General features: G+C 43.3%; 1 pseudogene; it reads right to left on the bottom strand.

Annotated features, from left to right (window-relative positions):
* Nucleotides 1-21,081: 21,081 nt before the first annotated feature.
* Nucleotides 21,082-21,706, bottom strand: LOC131741633 (large ribosomal subunit protein uL6-like; annotated as a pseudogene).
* Nucleotides 21,707-22,395: the final 689 nt, after the last annotated feature.

The raw sequence follows: 22,395 nt of genomic DNA, 5'->3' as shown, positions 1-22,395 counted from the left end.
GAGCCTGGGTGGCAGCTCTTACCCATTAGAAGCAATGTGGGCATGATTGCTGTAGAGGGAAGTAGGGTCAGAATGACAGGGGCACCTGACTTGCAGGGATCCATGGAGATGGCTGATAGGACATGGGACTAGATAGATGGGTGGTCAACAAAGGCATAATATATGTTATCAAATACATACATACATATATATATATATAATCTGGATTGCAGAAGACTGAAGTCAGCTGACCCAGTGGAAATTCACAATCTCCTTCCCAGTTTCCCCATCTGAGCCAGTTCTCAGATCCAAAACACCCATTCCGTAAAAGAGAAGCCAGATCCACAGCAAACGTACACAGCAGTGATTCTCCAAATCCTTCCCAAAGAGACCTCTGGCCATTTAATTTACTTGGGGAGCCATGCACTGGGTTACAAAGAGCAATACTCAGGTATCTCCAGGCTATTGGATACAGAGTCCAAGTTAATGCAGACGGATGGGGACTTAAAGCAGCCACAGGGATCCTTTTTGGCTAAGGGAGTAAGAATATATGGGGTCAAGCAATATATTGGGTCCTGACCCCAGTCTCTCAGCGAGTGCATTCAGGCTACAGTGGTCACTTCCCTGGTTTCCAAATGTAATATCCAAATGGTCATACTTAGTGGTTGCAAGAGCCCTCACATTGGTTCCTGGACTTGTAGAGTAAGAGCTATTGTAGCAGAAAAAACTGTGTGGAAGGCCCCGAAACTGTCCTCTCTGGCCAAGAGAGCAACTCTTGGGGGTAGTGGCTAGGAACAGTGCCACCCTCAGAGTTGCAGAGGATGCAGGGCTAGTGGTCTCCATCATGGGCCTATTTAGTAACCAGTCTGGCCCCTGCAGAAACTGGATGGATCATGGAGGCTGACAAGGGACCACTGCAAACTTAACCAACAAGGGCTCATCTAGCACCAGCTGAATCCCACCATGACCCACTCCATCCCTTGGCATTCTTCTACACTCACAGCGGCATGGAGGAGTACCTAGAATCTTAGTCAATCCTTTCTCTGAACTCCCCCGAGTAAACATACACTAGGTCCTTTATCTCTTATGGATTTCACTCATAATCAGTATGAACAAAGGAGAAATGATATAAACACACAAAAAATGGATTAGTCACAAAGCATATTCGAAAGTAGTACCTAACCATATTTGGCCACACACACACACACACACACACACACACACACACACACACACACACACACAGAAGAGGAAAGGAAAGAAAAAGAAAAAGTGTACCTACCTTTCACTATTACAGTGCACAGATAACACCACCAATAGACTTGTCTATGCTGCCTGGCCTGAGACGCAGTCACCAGGAAGTGCTGTTTGGACACAGACCAGAAGTCCTGTTGGGAGACACACGGACCAGGTGTAAATTCCAGCTCCAGCTTCTATTCATTAGTTCAGGTCTTTGAGTCTTGCTTTGGACTCTCATGAAATCCAAGTTATCAAAGCCAACTTTATCCTAATGCATAGTTAGCAACCCAGCATAAGACCTTAGAACCCAAAAGTTTTCAAGGAAGAATATATTTGATTTTCTTTTTTTTCTTAAATTGAAGTAGAGTTGATCTACAATGTTTCAATTTTTTAATTCATTAATTAAATTTATATTTGGCTGTGTTGGGTCCTCGTTGCGGCGCGTGGGCTTCTCATCGCGGTGGCTTCTCTTGTTGCGGATCATGGGCTCTAGGTGTATGGGCTTCGGTAGTTGTGGCACACAGGCTCAGTAGTTGTGGCTCACAGGCTCTAGAGCTCAGGCTCAGTAGTTGTGGCTCACGGGCTTAGTTGCTCCGTGGCATGTGGGATCTTCCCGGACCAGGGCTCGAACCCATGTCCCCTGCATTGGCAGGCGGATTCTTAACCACTGAGCCACCAGGGAAGCCCTTACAATGTTTCAGGTGAGATATATTTGATTTTCTGAGGATCATGGTCTCCTATGAAGGAAATCTGAGACTGTGGCTCAACAAATCTTATACCCAGTTTGTTTTTAAGTGACAAATCCCAAGTCATTCCTTTATGTATTGCTAAAATATTAATGTAGAACCCAGAATGAGTCATGCATTGGAGGTCTGTACGTACTTTCTAGAGACCACTTTGTTTGGAATACAGAGTTTTGCATAATTAGTTTTCCCACATTATGACAGTGCTGCAAATGAGGAAGGGGAAGCTTAGGAGGTAGTGGGCACGTTTAACCTGAGGTAGATGCCTTGCAGGAGAAGTTTTACTAAGGTGGTAGCACTTCAAATGGATGCTTAAGGATTAAGTAAAAGTTTTCCGGGAAAGTAAGGGGTAGGAAAGGGATGTCAGGATTTCAGGATCAAATGCCATTTGGAAACAAAGTCTTTCCCATTCTTAGAACTCTGTTGCCCTTGGAAATGTGCAAAACTGAAGGTAAATAATGTAGGTGATAACAAGGAGAAGTTTCAGGGTGTAGTTTGATTCAGTAGACTTGGGGTTTCAAAGGAGACACTCTGAGAGTTATAGATCCAACTGGCTGGATGAAACTATAAGGAAAAATATCACTTCCTAGATTTAAAAAATGAAAATCCACACCTGTCCAATTCATGAACAAGAATGCATGCTATCCTAAACAATGATTAAACATGGTCCTGGAAGTCTACCCTCCCACCTCCATCAAAACAAGATATTTCTATTAGAATGGAGACAAACTTACTTTCATTTGCATGTTATGCATCTCTTTGGGAAAAAAAGAGAAAATACATAAGACCCATTTAGGAGTTGTCAGGAAAGTGACTAAGACAACTATTAAAAAAGTCAATTATGTGTGCATTTACTTAATGCCACCGAACTCTACACTTGAAAATGGTTAACATGGTAAATCTCATATATATTTTTCTGCAATAAAAAGTCAATTGAAATCTGTACACTAGCAACGTCTAATTAGGAAAAATAATAAAAATAATCTCGAGGGAGAAACAAAATACTAAAGAATAAATAATAAACTTGAAAGACGTGCAGGACTCAAAGAAAGTCTATCTAAATCGAAGAGGCATACTTCAATTTGTAAAGATTTTAAGAATAATGTAACTGATCCCAAAGAGATTTTTTTCCAGAACTTAATAAAATGCCTGTAATATAAAGATTAAAATAAGTGTACAAATGCAATGCACTCTGAAAGGACTCCTGTGGCACTTACTATAATGTTTTGAATGTTCATCTGGGCAATAAAGTCATTTGTTCACACACTCAACCCTTAGCTGTGTATAGCTCCTTTCTCCTGAAACAGTTCACACTTGCATTCATTCAGCAAATATCCACCTAGATAACCAAATATATGGGTCTCTATTCTGGAAGTCAGGGAAAGAGAAATGATATATTAGTCCAAACTGTTCCTGCCTTGGTAGCTTTCAGGATGTTGATATAAAACAGTTAAGCGGGACTTCCCTGGTGGCACAGTGGTTAAGAATCCACCTACCGATGCAGGGGACATGGGTTCGAGCCCTGGTCTGGGAAGATCCCACATACCTCGGAGCAACTAAGCCCGTGAGCCACAAGTACGGAGCCTGCGCTCTAGAGCCTGCGTGCCACAACTACCGAGCCTGCGTGCCACAACTACTGAGCCCGTGTGCTGCAACTACTGGCACCGCGATGAGAAGACTGCGCACCGCAACAAAGAGTAGTCCCCGCTCACCACAAATAGAGAAAGCCCACACCCAGCAACGAAGACCCAATGCAGCCTAAAATAAATAAATTTATTAAGAAAAACAGTTAAACAATGACAATTTTCCAGAAGAGAAGAGTGGGAAAAAAATAACATAGTTGGGGGGTGGGGGGTACAGATAAACGGGAGGGGGAAGTTCAGGGTGGGCTTCCCTGCAGAAAGTACAGAGAGATTGAAGCCTGTGGGTTGGGGGGCAATGAGCAAAGTGACATGAGGACTGGGCCAATTCAGATAGGAGAGACTCAGAGACAGAGACGGGTAGAGAAAATCAAGGGAGGAAAGGAGGACTTAATGTCTAATTCACCTTGATACGCATTTGAAGGAAACAGTTTACAACTTTATTAGAAAAATGTCTCAACGTGGAGCTGAACAAAGTGAAGGATGCCAAAGGAAGGGGCTACCACCAGGCTCAGAGCTTCTCTTAGGTGAAGAAAGACAATCAACGTCTGACAGTAGACTCAAGTCTCAAGAGAGTTTACAAACGATCATACTAGTAACTGTTAACAGTTCAATACAAGTGATTATGTGCCAGACATCACTTCTAAAGATTTACACCAGTTAACTCACTTAATTGTTGACATGACCACTTGATGTAGGTACTAAAAGCATTTCCATTTTATAGGCGAATTGACTGAGGGAAAGAAAGGCTGACTCATTCAAGACCGCACAAGCCAGAAAGCGGCAGAATCCATGTTCTTCAATCTCTCAGCTGGCACGGTCCAGTAGAATTTTCTGCAGTGATGAGAAGGTTCTGTGCTAACAGAGTAGTTTCTACTCACATAGAGCTACTGAGCACTTGAAATGTGGCTTGTATGCCTGAGGAGCTAGGTTTTTAATTTTATTTAATTTTAACTAATTTGAATTAAAATATCCGCATGTGGTTACTGTATTGGACAGCATAGCTCTAAGTTATTTTGATAAGAGTATATTCACTGTAGCATTGCGTATAATATTGAAAAATTAGAAACAACTTTAAATGGGAGAATGGCTAAAATAGACTATGAAATATACACAGGTCCAGGGAATTCCCTGGCGGTCCAGCGGTTAGGACTCTGCACTTCCACTGCAGGGGGCACAAGTTCGATCCCCGGTCAGGGAACTAATCCCACATGCTGTGTGGCGTGGCCAAAAGGGGGAAAAAAAAAGAAATATACACAGGTCCAATGAGGGGAATGGAGAAATCTAGTAAAAATTATAAAATTGGAACATCAGGACAGAGGGCCTGGGTAAATATACGTTGCTTACAGTACAGATCCACCCTTTCTGGGATCCCTGATTTTCTTCTGGGCCCTCATCTACTCTCATGGTTCCTGAATGAGCAGTCCGTAGCAACCCCATCCAATAAAAATATAATGTCAGCCACATGTGTAATTTAAAATTTTCGTAAATTTTCACATTTTAAGGAGTTGTGTTTTTTTAAGTGAAATTACGGACTTCCCTGGTGGCGCAGAGGCTAAGAATCCACCTGCCAATGCGGGGGACACAGGTTCGTGCCCCGGTCCGGGAAGATCCCACATGCTTCAGAGCAACTAAGCCCATGAGCCACAAGTACTGAGCCTGCTCTCTAGAGCTTGTGTGCCACAACTACTGAGCCCATGTGCCGCAACTACTGAAGCCCGCGCGCCTAGAGCCCGCGCTCCACGACAAGAGAAGCCACCGCACTGGGAAGCCCAGCTGCCACAATGAAGAGCAGCCCCCGCTCACCGCAACTAGAGAAAGGCCAAGCACAGCAACGAAGACCCAACGCAGCCAAAAGATAAATAAATGTATTTTTTTAAGTGAAGTTAAGTTGAAGAATATATTTCGTTTAATCCAGTGTACCCCAAATATTATCACTTAAACATGTGGCACTAGCCATATTTCTGGTTGTTCAATAGCCAATTATGGCTAGTGACTCCCCTATTGGATAATAAAGGTCTGTAGACTACTAACCAGCAGTTAAAGGAAAGAAACTATTCTATACCTACTAGTGGGCCAAAGTTCCATGAGGCATATTATCAAATGATAAAATCAAGTTGCATATCTGTATGTCTATATAGATATGAAACCCCAAAACTATTTAAGCCTATCTTGAGTTTCTGTGATACTTAATAAGTCACTTCATAGAAATCCCCTAGAGATGTCTCCATCGAAGACTATCAAATATTTATAGCACGTACTTAAGAATCCTCATTTCGTTGCTTTTTTTAATGGTATGGTAAAATACACACAACATAAAATTTATCATATTAACCATTTTTAAGTGTGTAGTTCAGTAGCATTAAGTGCCTTCACATGTTGTGCGACCAGTGCTACTAACTAGTTCCAGAGCCTTTTTGCCCCACCCCCTGCGACAGGGTAACCTCCTATACATTAAGTGATCACTCCCAGTTACCCCTCCCACCAGCCCCTGGTGACCATTAATCTGTTTTCTGTCTCTATGAACTTACCTATTCTAGGTATTTGATGTAAACAGAACCACACAATAGGAGGTCTTTTATGTCTGGCTTCTTTCACATAGCGTGTTTTCAAGTTTCATCCACCGTGTAGGGTGTACTTCATCCCTTATGAGTGAATAATATTTCATCGTACGAATATACCATATTTTATTTATCCATTCATCTGCTGATGGACATTTGGGTTGTTCCCACCTTTTGGATATTGTGAGTAAAGCAGCTATGAATATTTGTGGACAAGTTTTTGTTTGAACACCTGTTTCCAATTATTTGGGGTATATACCTAGGAGTAGAATTGCTGGCTCATAGGGTAATTCTATGTTGTTGGGTTTTTTGGGACACACCACTCTCCATGAGCATGCGGGATCTCAGTTCCCCCACCAGGGATCGAACCCATGTCCCCCTGCAGTGGAAGCTCGGAGTCTTAACCACTGGACTGCCAGGGAATTCCCTATGTTTAACTTATTGAGGAACCACTGAAATGTTTTCCACAGTGACCGAACCATTTTACATTCCCACCAGCAATGTTTGAAGATTCCACATCCTTGCCAGCACTTGTTGTTTTTTTTCTTACTTAAAAATTATGGCCATCCTAGTGGGTGTGAAGTGGTATCTCATTGTGGTTTGATTTGCATTTCCTTGATGACTAATAATGTTGAACATCTTTTCATATGCTTATTAGCCATTTGTATATCTTCTTTGGATAAATGTCTATTCAAGTCATTTGCCCATTTTAATTTTAAAAAAATTAATTAATTTTTGGCTGCATTGGATCTTCGCTGCTGCGCTTGGGCTTCCTCTGGTTTTGGCGAGCAGGGGCTACTCTTTGTAATATTAAGGAAGTCCTCTTCTATTGCTAGTCTGTTGAGTGCTTTTATCACGATAGAGTGTTAGATTTTCTCAAATGCTTTTTCGGTGTGAATTGAGATGGTCATGTGTTTGGGCTTTTTTTCCCTTCATCCTATTAATGTGGTGTATTACATTGATTTGTGTGTGTGTGTGTGTGTGTGTGTGTGTGTGTGTGTGTGTGTGTATTTTTTGTATGTATACCACCCTTGCATTCCTGAGATAAATCGTACTTGGTCATGATGTCTAATCATTCCAGCATGCTGCTAGTATTTTGTTGAGGATTTCTGTATTTATATTCATAATGTGTATTGGTCTGTAGTTTTCTGTTCTTTTGGCCATACCACACGGCATGCGGGATCTTAGTTCCCCAACCAGGGATCAAACCCCGGCCCCTGCAGTGAAAGCACTGAATCCTAACCAGTGGACCACTAGGGAATTCCCCTGTAGTTTTCTTGTGATGTTTTTGTCTGGCTTGAGCGTCAGGATAATGTTGGCCTCAGGGCGAAATAGAAAGTATTCCCTCGTCTAGATTTTGGGAAGAGTTTAAGAAGAATTGGTGTTAATTCCTCTATAAATGTTTGGTAGAATTCAGCAGTGAAGCCATGCATTCCTGAACTTTTCTTTGTTGGTAGGTTTTTGATTGCCAATTCAGTCTCTTTATTTGTTATATAAATGAGGGGAATGAGGGGGAAAAAACCCAACTGCATGACCATCTCAACTGATGTAGACAAAGTCTTTGACAAAATCCAACACTCTTTCATGATAAAAACACTCAACTCAGATTTTCAATTTCTTTTTGAGTCAGTTTTGGGAGTTTGTGTGTTTCTAGTAATTTGCCCATTTCATCTAGGTTATATAATTTGTCAGCATATAACTGTTCATAGTATTCTCTTATAATCCTTTTTAAAAAATAAGATCAATAATAAGGTCCCCATTTTCATTTCTGACTTTATTGTCTTCTCTCTTTTTTCCTTAGTCAATCTAGCTAACAGTTTATCAATTTTATTAACCTTTCAAATAACCAACTTTTGGTTTCATTGATTTTCTCTGTTGCTCTATTCTCTATATCATTTATCTCCACTCTAACTTGTATTTTTTTCTTCCCTCTGCTAACTTTGGGTTTAGTTTGATCTTCTTTTCCTAGTTCCTTAGGGTATAAAGTACATAGATATGAATATATACAATCTCACATCTTTATCCATTCATCTGTTGATGGACAGTTTCTTTAAAATCTTTGTCTATCCAGTAAGACCAATGTCTGTGTTTTCTCAAGGACAGTTTCTGCTTGTGATTTATAGTTAGTAATATATATTTGATCTTCTTCCCATTCCTGGCACAGGGCTCCTAAGACCCTTGCAAGTTCCTAAGTGATATGAGCCCTAAGAACATCTTTTTTTCTAATGAGGTGAGTCTGGGTGGGCTTTTGGATGGAGGCTAGTCACCAGAAAAAACAAGCCATAATTAGAAGCTTGAAAAGGGGCTAGAAAAGGAGTTAATCATTGATATGCCTGTATGAGGAGGCCTCCATTAAAATCCCAATAATATGGTGTTCAGAGAGCTTCCAGGTTGATGAATATATCCAAGTACCAGGAGGGCAATGCACCCCAACTTCCTAGGGACAGAAGCTCCTGTTCTTGGGACCCTCCCAGATCTTGTTTTATATATTTCTTCATCTGGCTCTTCATCTATATCCTTTAACAAATCCTTTAATAAACTAGTAAATGTAAAAAAGTGTTTTCCTGAGTTGGGTGAGCTCTTCTAGCAAAGAATCAAATCCCAGGTGGGGGTCGTGGGAACCTCCGATTTACAGAAAAGTCAGAAGCTGTGGGTGACCTTGGGTCTTACTACGTGTGATTGGCATCTAACTGTGGCAAGTCTCGTGGAACTGAGCCCTTCACCTGTGAGACCTGACACTAATTCCAGTCAGATAGTGTCAGAATTGAGTTAAACTCTAGGACTTCCAGCTGATGTCACACAACTTCTTGGCAGAGGGAAGAGTTTTTCCCTATTTACTGTTTGTCTCTTTCTGTCCTGGTAATGGACCATACGTTCCTGTGTCTTTGCATGCTTTATGATTTTGCATTGAAAACTGGATATTTCGAATACTATGTTAAAACAAAAAGAAAGAAAGAAAGAAAGAAAAAACAGCCCTTAGTTCTTTGCAAGTTGGCTGTATATAGGGCATCCCTTCAACTCTTGGCCAGGCCATTTGCAACTCTGCCCTAACCGTCACTTTCTGCTTATGCAGAGTCTAAAGACAAGCCAGACTTCCCAGATCTTTTCTGAGCTTGCATCCTGCCCTGACCATCCACGTGGCTTCCTAGGTTCCCAGTATATGTGGGACTTTTTTCAAAGGCTTTTCTCCAAAGTTTCTCACTCCCCAGCTTTACCTCTCCATCTTATACCATGTCCACTGTTTGACTCAGCTGCTAGTTTTTGCCCCAGGCAGCAGTGGCTTGTTCACTTGGTTTTCAGTGTTTTCCAGGAGCACCCTCCAGGTAGCCATAGCCATTTCTCCATCCGGAGAGTGCTCTGGGTTAGATAAAACAAAGGCAGGCCGTTGCATCTTTCAGGCACCCATAGGCAAGTCAAAATAGACTTCCTTCGGATCCAGGTCTTCTCTGTTCCTGGACTAGATGGCTACACTGGGAACAGGCTGCCAACTTCAAGATCGCTGCTACCCTTGGAAGGGTTCATGAAAATAGGGTAAGACTAATTTAAAATGTCAGAGCCTGGGAACGCTCTGGTGGTCCAGTGGTTAGGACTCCACGCTTTCACTGCCAAGGGTGTGGGTTCAATCTCTGGTCGGGGAAATAAGAGCCAGAAAGCCACGTGGCAAAGAAAATTTTAAAAAGCCAGAGCCTTCTCCCAGCCTGTTTCAGTGACCTTTTTCACGGTTAAGCATTTGCTTAGCTGTTGAAAACGTTTAATAAGGGTGATTCTGACAGTTTTCGCCAGGATCTTTGGTGCTAGAGTTGGCTCCTTCAAGTTCATACTCTACCGCTTTTGCTGACATCACTCTTAAAAGTTTTTTTTTTTTAATGCCAGTTTTGTTTGGGCATAATATAGAAGTGGTGTTACACATGGAAAATACAAGAAACATGGTCATGGGGGCAGGGGCTGGTTCTTAAGAGAGTTCAAAGACCACCAACCACCAGTCTCTTGGTTCTTCTATTAATCCATTTTCCCTACTTCTCTTTGAAAAATGGTACAGATTATATACCAAGGTGACTTTGTCATCCATATAGATGTTGAAATTAAGAGTAATATTTTTAAAAGTTTTTAAAATTAATTTATTTATTTTGGCTGCGCTGTGTCTTAGTTGCGACCTGCAGCTCTTTGTTGGGGCATGCAGGCTTCTTAGTTGCAGCATGCATGCGGGATCTAGTTCCCCGACCAGGGATTGAACCTGGGCCCCCTGCATTGGGAGTGTGGATTCTTACCCACTGGACCACCAGGGAAGTCCTGAGAGTAATCATTTTAATTGAGGAGTAGGATGGCTAAAACAGAGTCGGGGTCTACAGCCTTCCCATGAACATCAGGGAATGAAACAAAAGTCAGAAGACAAAAGCAGGGAAAAGGGCAGTGAAGTATAATGACCTCAGGTTTCAAATGAGGAAGAAGAAACAGCTGTGAAAACGTTTACTAAGAAATAAGGATTTAGCTGGCTGGCTGATCATATAAAGAAAGATAAAACATCTTACATTTAAAATAATTTCTAATCAGGAACAAAACCATAGTGCGTGTTATTACCGTAATAGATTAACAGGGTTCATGTTTTTTGGACCAATGTAAAAAAAAAATAAGATGAGAGTGGGGCCTTGCCTGGTGGCGCAGTGGTTAAGAATCTGCCTGCCAATGCAGGGGACACGGGTTTGAGCCCTGGTCCGGGAAGATCCCACATGCTGCGGAGCAACTAATCCCGTGCGTCACAACTACTAAGCCTGCACTCCAGAGCCCACGAGCCACAACTACTGAGCCCGTGTGCCACAACTACTGAAGCCCGTGCACCTGGAGTCCGTGCTCCGCAACTAGAGAAGCCACTGCAACGAGAAGCCCGCGCACCACAATGAAGAGTAGTCCCTGCTCTCCGCAACTAAAGAAAGCCCGCACACAGCAACGAAGACCCAATGCAGGCAAAAATGAAAATAAATAAATAAATTTATTTAAAAATAATAAGAGAGAATCAATATAATCAATGGAAACCCAATTAGAGTATAAAAGGTTGGCTGATTAAAAGAGACATATATGTAAAGTCCACTGATCTCTAAGTATTAACGGTAACAACTTAGAAATGTTTTAAGCCGTGACTCTCATCACAGATGAAACAAGATAGTAAATAATAAATAACAAGCTGAAACTACTTGTAGGACTTATATGAAGAACATGATCAAACACAATGGAGTGATACTTGCTGAAGGCAGAGTTATAACGCAATATTGAATAGGTATCATGTGTCCCAAATTAAATTGCAACCGTGATGAAACTGATTCCAAGGGGATTCTTTCTAAAACATAATAAATTGCTTATTGGATAAATGTATAATACCTTTTAATTAAGTTACAAGCATAATGTCATGCATCCCAAGAGGATTCCTTTTGGAAATTAGTAAAAAATGTTTTAAATGTTCTCTAGGCAATAAACACATTACGTTATGAGTACAGCTGTGTACGTTGACCATCTTCACCTCCAAACGGTTCATTCTTTCATTCATTCATCAATTTTCCATTGAGTATCCACTGAGCATCAGAGGGTGTGTATGATATAGAGAAAAATGAATGACAAATATAACAGTGCTTGTACTAAGGGGATTTCCACTGTGTTTATATGGGGAGAGGATTTAGAGGGAGAAAGAAAAATTGGCTTAAAAAAAGTAACATCTACAATGAAGTGTGCTAAATGCTATGTGGGGGGCATGGGTACATGTGCTATAAAGTGCACAGCGGGAGGTACTAACATAGTGGATGAAGAGAAAGCTGTGAGACGAGTGTTCTGTGTTAGAGTGTGTCCCTTCCCAAAAGATATGTTCATGTCATCACTCCCACTACCTGAGAATGTGACCTTATTTGGAGACAAGGTCTCTATAGAGGTAAGCTAGTTAACGTGAAGTCCTTGAATTGGACCTTAATCCAGTAACAGGAGTCCTTATAAAAAGGGGAAATTTGGACACACACACACACACACACACACACACACACACATGAGAATGCCATGTGAAGATGAAAGCAGAGGTTAGGGTGATGTTTCTACAAACCATAGAACACCAAAGATTGCCAACAAACCACTGGAAGATAGGAGAGAGGCATGGAACAGATTCTCCCTCACAGCCCTCAGAAAGAACCCATCCTGCTGGCACCTTGATCTTGGAAGCTCAGCCTCCAGACCCATGAGGAAATTAATTTCTGTTGTTTAAGCCACACAACTTGTGGTAATTTGTTACGGTAGCTCTAGAAAACTAAAAAAGGAAGGGACATAGTGTGATATGTATAAATCGCAACAAGTCACATTTCATTAGAGACCTGAGGGATAAGTAACTGGAAGTCCGGTGAAGTGGGGGCTGGAGCAGGGGAGGGTTCTGGAACGAAAGAACCAGATCTGCATTTATTAATCATGTGTTCTTATTTGGGTGTTTCTTTTTATGTTTTTGGTTTTTTTTTGACTGCATTGGGTTTTCACTGCTGTGCGCGGGCTTTCTCTAGTTGTGGCAAGCGGGGGCTACACTTCGTTGCAGTGCGTGGGCTTCTCATTGCGGTGCCGCTGCGGACCACTGGCTCTAGGTGCATGGGCTTCAGTAGCTGCAGCATGCGGGCTTCAGTAGTTATGGCACGCGGGCTCAGTAGTTGTGGCTCATGGTCTCTAGAGCACAGGCTCAGTAGTGGCGGTGCACGGGCTTAGTGGCTCCATGGCATGTGGGATATTGCTGGACCAGGGATTGAACCCGGGACCCCTGCACTGGCAGCTGGATTCTTAACCACTGCACCACCAGAGAAGTCCCCGATCGTGTGTTTTTTGTTTGTTTGTTTGTTTGCATTTGGCCTCGCCTTGCAGCATGCGGGATCTTAATTCCCTGACAAGGGATCGTGTCCCATGCCCCCTGCACTGGAAGTGCAGAGTCTTAACCAATAGACCCCGGGGAAGTCCCAATCATGTGTTTTTATTTTCTGTATTTTATGATGTTTTGACGTCTTAAAAAGCTTGCTGGCCAGGAGAGAGTATCCCTCCCAGAGCTAGCCAATCCTTAGAGATAGCAAAGGGTTCCATCAACCCATGCAAAGCAACCAATCCCAAGCCTGTAGATCCTGCCTTGCTCTTATCTAACCCTCACACATGAGTCAATACTTCCTCTGCCCTAGATCACCCCAGGGCCGGGTACCAGGCCACGAGAGATACCCCTATGGCCCAAAGCCTGCTGGAATTATTCCCCCAGCCAATCCTAAGCTGCTCACGCTGCTGTGCCTTGCCTTTCCCATGGAAACCCAACGCAGGCTCTGGCTCAGACGTAACCCTCACTCCTGTGTTGTGCCACTTGACCAAACCCCATTGCTTTCCTTGTGCCCTCGCATGGCACCTGGCGACCCCTCCTTTGGCACCTGGGAGGATAATAGACTTCTTCCTTCCAAGTCTTGTTTGCGTCTCCTTCTGTGGCTGCAGCCACCGAACCACACACAGACAACATTTACATTCTTGGGACACAGCGGGTCTCGTCTTTCTCATTTTTATTTTTTTTTTTTGGCCACACTGTGCGATCTGCAGAATCTTAGTTCCCCGACCAGGGATTGAACCTGCGCCCTCAGCAGTGAAAGTGTGGAGTCCTAAGCACTGGACCGCCAGGGATTTCAGGACGCTGCAGCTTTCAAGGAGAGGGGCCGTGGGAAGAAATGGAGAGAACGGAAGCATCATGTCTAACACTCACCTGGATGAGGGTTGAAGGTACAAACTTATACCCTCTCGGAAGAAATCTTTCTGCTTAGGGAGACTCTAACGGTGAAGGACCGCCGGCCGGTGGCCGGCTGGTGGCCTGCTGGTAGCTTGACCTGAGTGGTGGTGGTCAGCGTTCGTTCACAGGAAGAATCAGCCTCCTAGGAGCCAAGAGGAAGGATCGTCATTAAGCAAAGGTGTTATTCACAGCAGCCGACAGCGGAGAGGTTCCTATGCCCCAGGCACCTCGTCTCAATGGTTTAGGTATGTTAACTCACTTCCTATGTACAACAAGACTATGAAGCAGGTTCAGATGAATATTTCCATTTTACAGATTAGGGCTTAAATACATTGCTCACGATCTCGCAGTTCGTGTCCGAACAAACGTCCTTCAACGTTAAGCTGTACAGGCCCAGATTTCCTGGAAGACCAGAAACGCAGGCTAGGGACACGGGGCTTCTCCAGGCAGATGGGGCGGTGTATGAAAAAAGCAGAAATAAAAGAGAACGAGGGGGGGGTCTCAGCGTGCAGATTGCCGTAAAGAGCGGTGGGAGAAAATTCCCATGGTCTTCTTCTTTCTGAAAAATATCAAGAAGTTTTGCTACCACCAGGGTGGTTTTTTTTTTTTTTTTTTTTTTTTTTTTTTTTTGTGGTATGCGGGCCTCACTGTTGTGGCCTCTCCCGTTGCGGAGCACAGGCTCCGGACGCGCAGGCTCAGCGGCCATGGCTCACGGGCCCAGCCGCTCCGCGGCACGTGGGATCTTCCCGGACCGGGGCACGAACCCGTGTCCCCTGCATCGGCAGGCGGATTCTCAACCACTGCGCCACCAGGGAAGCCCCCACCAGGGTGTTTGATCTCGGCGTTGTCACTCTGTGTCTGTGGTGGAATGAGGTCTCTCTGAAGAGTTGCTTCTTGGGTAATAAGGGAATACATACATCAGGGGTGATAAAATAATATAATAATAATACTTGTTATCGTGGTATGATATGGCCGGTACCTCTTGTGTACGTGTGAATTACACGTTAACTCATTAATTACATTCAACGACACCATGAGGAAGGGAGAATTAGTTTTGCATTTTACAGGTCCCAACAACTACAAGGGAATGGCTAAAAAACAAAACTGTGTAAGATCTACCAGGCAAATAAAAGGAGTGCGGGACACTGGCATAAAAAGGTGGCAATGGTGGTCAGAAAGGGGGCCTCACAGGCTATCATGGTGCACATAATTACGAATCCACTCTTGCTGGGGGATCTGAAAGTATTTTCGCCCAGCTCTGTCATAGAAGCTCTGCACAGAGAAGTAGTTAAAATGCAGTAATGGAAGAAGTTCTCAGGGTCAAATCGCTGACTGATAAAACAATTTGTGAGACAGTAATACAACATTCTCTAAGAATACAAAAACGAATGTCCAAAATATTATATATATTTTTCTATGGGCACATGGCTAGCCAAAGAAGTGAACAGAAAAAGATTTGGACAAAAAAAAGTAAAGGGTGCTTAATGCTAGAAAGGGGAAAGAAGAGGGGATAGAGTTTCATGGTCATATGGAACTTGACTCAAAATGTGTTAATGTTTCCCAGAAGATTTTCCCTATTGTATGATACTATTCACAATAAAAATCTTGTTTTCCCCAATATATGACTTTGTTTTAGCTTTCACTCTTATTCCTCTGTATTATCCTCTATGTTGGATTCCATAACAGACAGGCACCATTAAGGCGCTGGTGAGCAGAACAAAGAAAATGCTTTCAGGTAATTCCAAAGGATAAGACACAAACACAATGTCAATAGTGTAAAATTTTAGAGATTGGTTCTCCGATCCCTGGGCCGCAAACTTGATGTTAGCTCCTGAAAGAGCGACTTTACACAGCTACTGGGAACAGGGAGATAGTAAAGAATACGAAGTGCCTTTCCATAATTATGTCCTTACACTTTTATGTTTAGAATCTCTGCTTATTAGCAGGAGTCACTCCAAATAACTGCATTGGATAACAGTTACAAAGGGCCGCCCACAGATATGTCAATTTATTTAATCCTCCTGTCACCCTGTAAGGTTAGGTGATAGCAGAATCTTCCTTACAAATGAATCTCCTCTACAAATCTTTACAAATTAACTTGAGACAGGTTAATTTGTTTAAATCAGAGCTACCTGTGGTGGGACTCCCTGTAAACAAATTAGATACAGATGTTACTTTTCCAGTTTGAAATATTGACTTATCAGAAACACCTAATTCCCCTTCCGCTGGGGGAACGGCTAAATTATGGAATATCCAGTTGTGGAATAAAATACTATGTTCCACTCACATGGAAAGTTCCCCAGGACATAGTTTAAAGTGGAGAACAAAATGCAAGTTGCAGAACAATAGGTATTTAGCCATTGTTTTACGCAAAAACAAACCCTCTCAAAACGATGCTGTTTTATTGTGTTGCATATCTTTGTCAATGAATAGGGAAAGATTGGAGTAATAATATACGCTAAACTGACAACGGAGAGTAGGGGAGGGAAGAGAGACAGGGATTTAAGGGTTATGGTAAAATAGAACTGTTTCCTTACGAAGTTTTTTGAATAATTTGAGAAACAAAATCCACCATTAAGGTGTGAGGGTTATAAGAATATGAACATAAGAGTAAAGCGTTCTCGGGCTTCCCTGGTGGCGCAGTGGTTGAGAGTCCGCCTGCCGACGCGGGGGACGCGGGTTCGTGCCCCGGTCCGGGAAGATCCCACATGCCGCAGAGCAGCTGGGCCCGTGAGCCATGGCCGCTGAGCCTGCGCGTCCGGAGCCTGTGCTCCTCAACGGGAGAGGCCACAGCAGTGAGACGCCCGCGTTCCGCAAAAAAAAAAAAAAAAAAAGTCGAGCATTCTCAGGGACACTTAAAAGAGACATTAAAAGTCGTTTTTAATAGTGCAGTATTTCATTATTTAGTCTCAAGGAGCTTAAAAAAAATGTTCCCTCCGACTGCCCTAGCTGTGCATTACATAGTTCATATAGGATCGAAACAGGCATTAAGTAATATGAAATATTTTTTCAAGTATGTATACTTATTTTCGGTTGAAACATTTTATAGCTTAACTTTATAAAGTGATTATTGCAAAGTTATTCATTTTTAATATTAACAACTTGCTAAAATTGTTTATCTGACTATCCCTATATTAAAATTGTTAAAAACAAAAACTTAACATTTCTTCCACATTGCACTGGGATTGAGACCCCCCAAAACTGAAAGAGCTAAGTCCAGGGATTGAAATGGGAGTGACCCACTCTAATTGGCAATAACCACGTGAAGTAGCCATGTAAAACGTGTCCGCTGACATAAGGAGTATCAAGAAACAGTTTTGGCTTGAGGATCCATTAGTAAGTTACCTTATTTGGGAAAGTAAAGAGATAAGGAGAAATAGATCCGCTCGCCTCGAAGAAGTGGCTTCTCGTTTGGGACTTGCCTTCCCACGGTTGGCAGGACCCTATTAAGTAGGTTTTAATCGTTATGACATCACCACGGTTGCCTGGTAACCAGTCAGATCAACAGAATCTTTCCAAGGCACTGGCTTAGGCCGTTTCTCGCCCTGCTGAAGGCTGGGAATCTAGTTAAGCATATGTATTTATTATTACTATGTAATAAATTACCCCCAAGCAAGCATTTATTTTCTCACATAGTTTTTTTTTGTTTTTTTGTTTTTGCGGTACGCGGGCCTCTCACTGTCGTGGCCTCTCGCGTTGCGGAGCGCAGGCTCCGGACGCGCAGGCGCAGTGGCCACGGCTCACGGGCCCAGCCGCTCCGCGGCACGTGGGATCTTCCCAGACGAGGGCTCGAACCCGCGTCCCCTGCATCGGCAGGCGGACTCTCAACCACTGCGCCACCAGGGGAGCCCCTTTCGCACAGCTTCTGAGGGTCAGGAATCTGAGAGCAGCAAAGCTTAGTGGTCCTTGCTCAGTCTTTCCTGAGGTTGCCGTCCAGCAGTTGTCCTGGGCTGCAGTCACTTTAGGGTCCTGCTGGGGAAGAAGAATCTGTTCCAAGCATGCTTCCGTGTCGCTGGCAGGCGCAGATGCTCGTCACCTGGGCCTTGCTCACAACACGGCAGCGTGTCTCCCCCAGAATGAGAGATGAGGGAGAGAGGGCAAGGTGGAAGTCACAGTATCTTTTCAACTCACCTTGGACATCTCAGACCATCAATTCTCCATATGCTAACGATCATACAAACCAACCTTAGTTTGGGGTGAGTGGGAACTTGAAAAGGGTGTGAAGAGCAGGAGGCAGAGATCATTGGGGGCCTTCCTGAAGTCCAGCTCCGGAGGTGTGGTACCCTCTCCCAAACTCTCACTCTCACCTGTCATTACTGGATGCCTACAGGCGGCTGGGGCTGTTGTGGTAAAAATAGAGGAATTAGAGACCCGGTGGAATCAGAGACAAACTGGAGAAGACTGGATCCCAATGTGCCACTGGGGCAACTTCCTTAACATCAGATGAGTAACTACTCAGGAAAGATGATAAAATGTATACAATCCCCAGCTGTACACAGTATACTAAGCTCCTTATTAGCTACCTTCTATAATATAAATATCTGTTTACTGATCCATCCAATTGAGACAGTATCTGCTAACTCCCCAGCACAGAGGAGAAATTTCTACCTCTCCCCATCTCATCACTTCCAAACATGTATGGATACACCACTGATTCTATTAAGGTTTATAGCACTTACCTCTTGTTGGGCAACCGTAATTATTTATGTAACAGGATGATTGATGAAGGCAGCTAGGGTGGACATCCTCTGAGGTTACTGATCTCTCCCCCATAACTGAGAGGTGACTTTGAAGTCCATGTGGATATCGGTGGGAAGGCTTCACATTGGAGGACTTAGTGATGGGGGAGGTAAAGGAGAGACTGGGTAGGCATTTGTGCACATAACGCAGACACACACACCTAGATGTACACAGACGCACGCCTACACAGCCCCAAAGAGGCAGCCTTCCTCCGGGATGCCAGCCCTGACTCTGCGATCCCCACCCCTGCCACAGAGAAATTTCCACCTCTTTAGAGAGTTCGTCTTCGCCTCACCGTGAAGAAAAAGCTATACCGTCCATGTAGTATAGGTGGAGGAGGTGGGTGAAGGCCATCTATGCAGCCAATCGCCAATTGTTCAGTTACTGAGATTTCTGTCCTACTTCTTGTGTGACACTGTCCCTGCTCCAGAAACTGTGGCCTTGAGAACAATCTCTGCTCTGTCCCTCCCTCATGAATGTGTAAGTCATGGGTCTTGCTCATCGGCCTGGTCCCTTGGGCTGCCGTGAGAGTGGCACGACTGAAGACTGAAAAGGAAGGCTGGGGTAGCCCTTGAAAGGCCCTGTGGGCCTTACAGAGGACTCTGAATTTTCTTCTAAGTGCAGTGGAAAGGCTGACCCATCACAACGGCTAAGCAGTTCTCTTGACACTCCTGTTTCTTTCTCCTGGTCTCTTTCTTTCTTTGAAACGTACTAAATTCATTCCTACCCCAGGGTGTTTGCACTTTCTTTCTCTCTCAGGACACCTCCCGGGTCCTAATACTGATGATGCCTTCTTATAATTCAAGTGACAGCTCAAAAGAGGCCTCTTCACGCAGGTTTCCTCTGGTCCTGAAATCTGGGGTGCTTCCTCACCCCCTCCTTTGCCCCACCCCCTTCCTATCTCAGTGTCTCACTTGTCTTATGTGTCAACTTGTCTGGTCCATGGTGCCCGGATAGTTGGTCAAACATTATTCTAGATGTTTCTATGAGAGTGTTTTGGGGTGAGATTAACATTTAAATCAGTGGACTTTGAATAAAGCAGCTGGCCCTCCGTAATCTAAGTGGGCCTCACCCAAACAGTCGAAGGCCTGAATAGAGCAAAAAGATTGACTTGAACCTTCAGACGCATCAAAACCTCATTTCTTCCCTAGGCCTCCAGCAAACCAGTGAACCCTGCAAAGTCTGGAGTTGCCAGCCTCCATAATTGCATGAGACAATTTCTTTTTAAAAAATTTTTTTTTGAATTTTATTTTATTTATCTTTTTATACAGCAGGTTCTTATTAGTTATCTATTTTATACATATTAGTGTATATATGTCAATCCCAATCTCCCAATTCATCCCACCCCCACCCCCACTCCCTCCCACCACTTCCCCCTCTTGGTGTCCATACGTCTGTGCACGAGACAATTTCTTAAAATAAATCTCTGTATATACACACATCCCATTCGTTCTTTTTTTTCTGGAGCACTCTGACTACGCAGATTTTGATACCAGGAGTTGTTCTAGAGGAGAGGAAACTTAAGGGTGAGTTTTCTGAGTTGGCTCCGGGCTTTCTGGAATTGGCTCTCTGAATAAATTTGGTTGAAAGACTAGCGACTCTTTCTTTTTCCTTTCTTTTTTTTTTTTTTATGTTCCAAATAGGTTTTATTTTTTCTTGCTTGTTCCTTGAACATACCTTACTTTGAAGGACAGCACACAGATTTTTCTCATAGACTAGACACATAGTATGTAAGAGAAATCAAACTTGAATGTTATGTTTTGCCTGAGAAATCATAAGGTTGGAGTTTCTATCAAGGAAGAGGTTTAGAGGCAATTCTACTGAGTTAACATAGTCTAGTAAGGTAGTGTTTCTGAAGCTTGACACATGGAACGAAGAGACTATGGAAGGGTTATAGGGATTTTTTTAGATATCAAGGATTAGGACATAGGAGTAAATGGCTGAAATTAGGGTAAAACTGAGAGAACCTTGGGCCACAGGAACCATGTTTATCACAAATATAAATGAACTCCCTCTTCTAATTTTCCTAATTCTTACTAAGACTGTATCACTTCTCAGCTGCTTTTTCACGCAAAGTTACTGTGACTCGGGCACTTGCCTCACAAATATTCAAATTCGTGCCTCTGCAAAATTACAGGTACCTTCAGGACCTCTCTCAAAGTTCTTCGTCCAATAATGAACAACCGCAGCGCTGCCTGTCACCAGTACCCACGTTCCTCTTGCCTGAAACACCCTTGCTATTCCTTCAAGCCACTTCTCCTGTTAAAGTCTTAATAAAAAAACCCCACTCATTCCTTCTGTTCTTGTTCTTACCACACTAGAATTTACTTACCTGCTTACTGGCCAAAGAGTTGGAAAGGATAATCAATTTAAGAAAAATTCCCAAGTCAAAAGAGATTGTATTCATTTTTGAAATCTCACGTATGAGTCTGGCCTCTTGCAGTTTCCGCATCTGGATCACTCAGAACTGATTCATCGACCTGTTGAACGGTTCTGTTTTCAGAAACATAGATACCATCCCAAAACGTTCTTATATCCTTGTTTTTAACTGTCGTGGCTTGCTGAATCTAGGCAGCTGAACTTGATACAAGTTCAATGTCGTTTCCTTCGAGAATCAACTCATTTTCTGGGCTTGAGATACTGAACAAGCAACACCTGGCCTCATCCGAACGCTGCAGATGTATTTTTCACTCCCCAAAGTTTGGATTTCTACAAGAGAACCATTTTCCTGAATAACAACATTGACGGGTAAATGAGCATAGACAGAACTTGTAACTGAAGCCCAGTGCAACACCCTTGATCACGTTCTGTACATGACTACAGATAGTACGAACAGTCACCAGTTCCTTTCTATTATCCCACCATGTGTCAACCCGGAGCCTCTTCTTTTTCTTTCCAAGGAGACTGAGTTCTCCACTAATGTGATTGAAGTCCCTCTGCAGGGTGCCTCTGGGGCCCTTCACAATAACTGTGCGTCCCTTCAGAGCAATGTCGACATTTTCTGGAATGTTGACAGTCTGATTGCTGAGAATGGTCTTCATTCTCACCTCGAAATAGATGTAGCAAAGAGTAGTGACTCTGTTTCTAGAGGTAAAGGGAATGCTCGTAGCCCACGGCATGATATGGCAATAGAGATACAGAAAATATCACCACTGGATCCTCTTAATCAAACACGTATAAGAAGCAAGGATCTGGGTGACCTTGTATATGATACCTTAAAACATTTTGTTAAATTAAAAGTAGAATGAGATTGACTGGTGACTCCTAATGTCACTGGACAAAGAGGGGAAAGAAAAGGATGAGCTTGCAGATTTGATTTTAACTGACGTGGAAGCTCTGTGTCTGCCTTGAAAGAAGAGATCCTTGGGACTTCCCAAGGATCCAGTGGTCCAGTGGTTAAGACTCTGTGCTTCCAGTGCAGGGGGCGTGGGTTCGATACCTGGTTGGGGAAGTAAGATCCTACATCTTATTTACCTGAATGGCTTATCATGAACTGGGTGTTCTTTGACTCAACAAGCCATAAAGTAGGGCATGCACAAAAGCACTGCATCACCCAATGGAAGTGAAATCATGCCCAGGGAGGCCCTGAAGGCACCCATAACTTACATGAAGAAGTGGCCCGAATGTTCACGGTTCCCACTCCTGCTACAATTACCTTCTCTCTCCACGCCTGCGAGCGTGGCCTTATGGAGAGTTGCCTATGATCAGAGCATATACCAAGGAAGGGAAGA

This window comes from Kogia breviceps, chromosome 14 (genome assembly GCF_026419965.1).
Source record: "Kogia breviceps isolate mKogBre1 chromosome 14, mKogBre1 haplotype 1, whole genome shotgun sequence".
Taxonomy (NCBI): domain Eukaryota; kingdom Metazoa; phylum Chordata; class Mammalia; order Artiodactyla; family Physeteridae; genus Kogia; species Kogia breviceps.
Note: the sequence above shows the minus strand (reverse complement) of the source record. Positions and strands in the feature narration are given on the sequence as shown.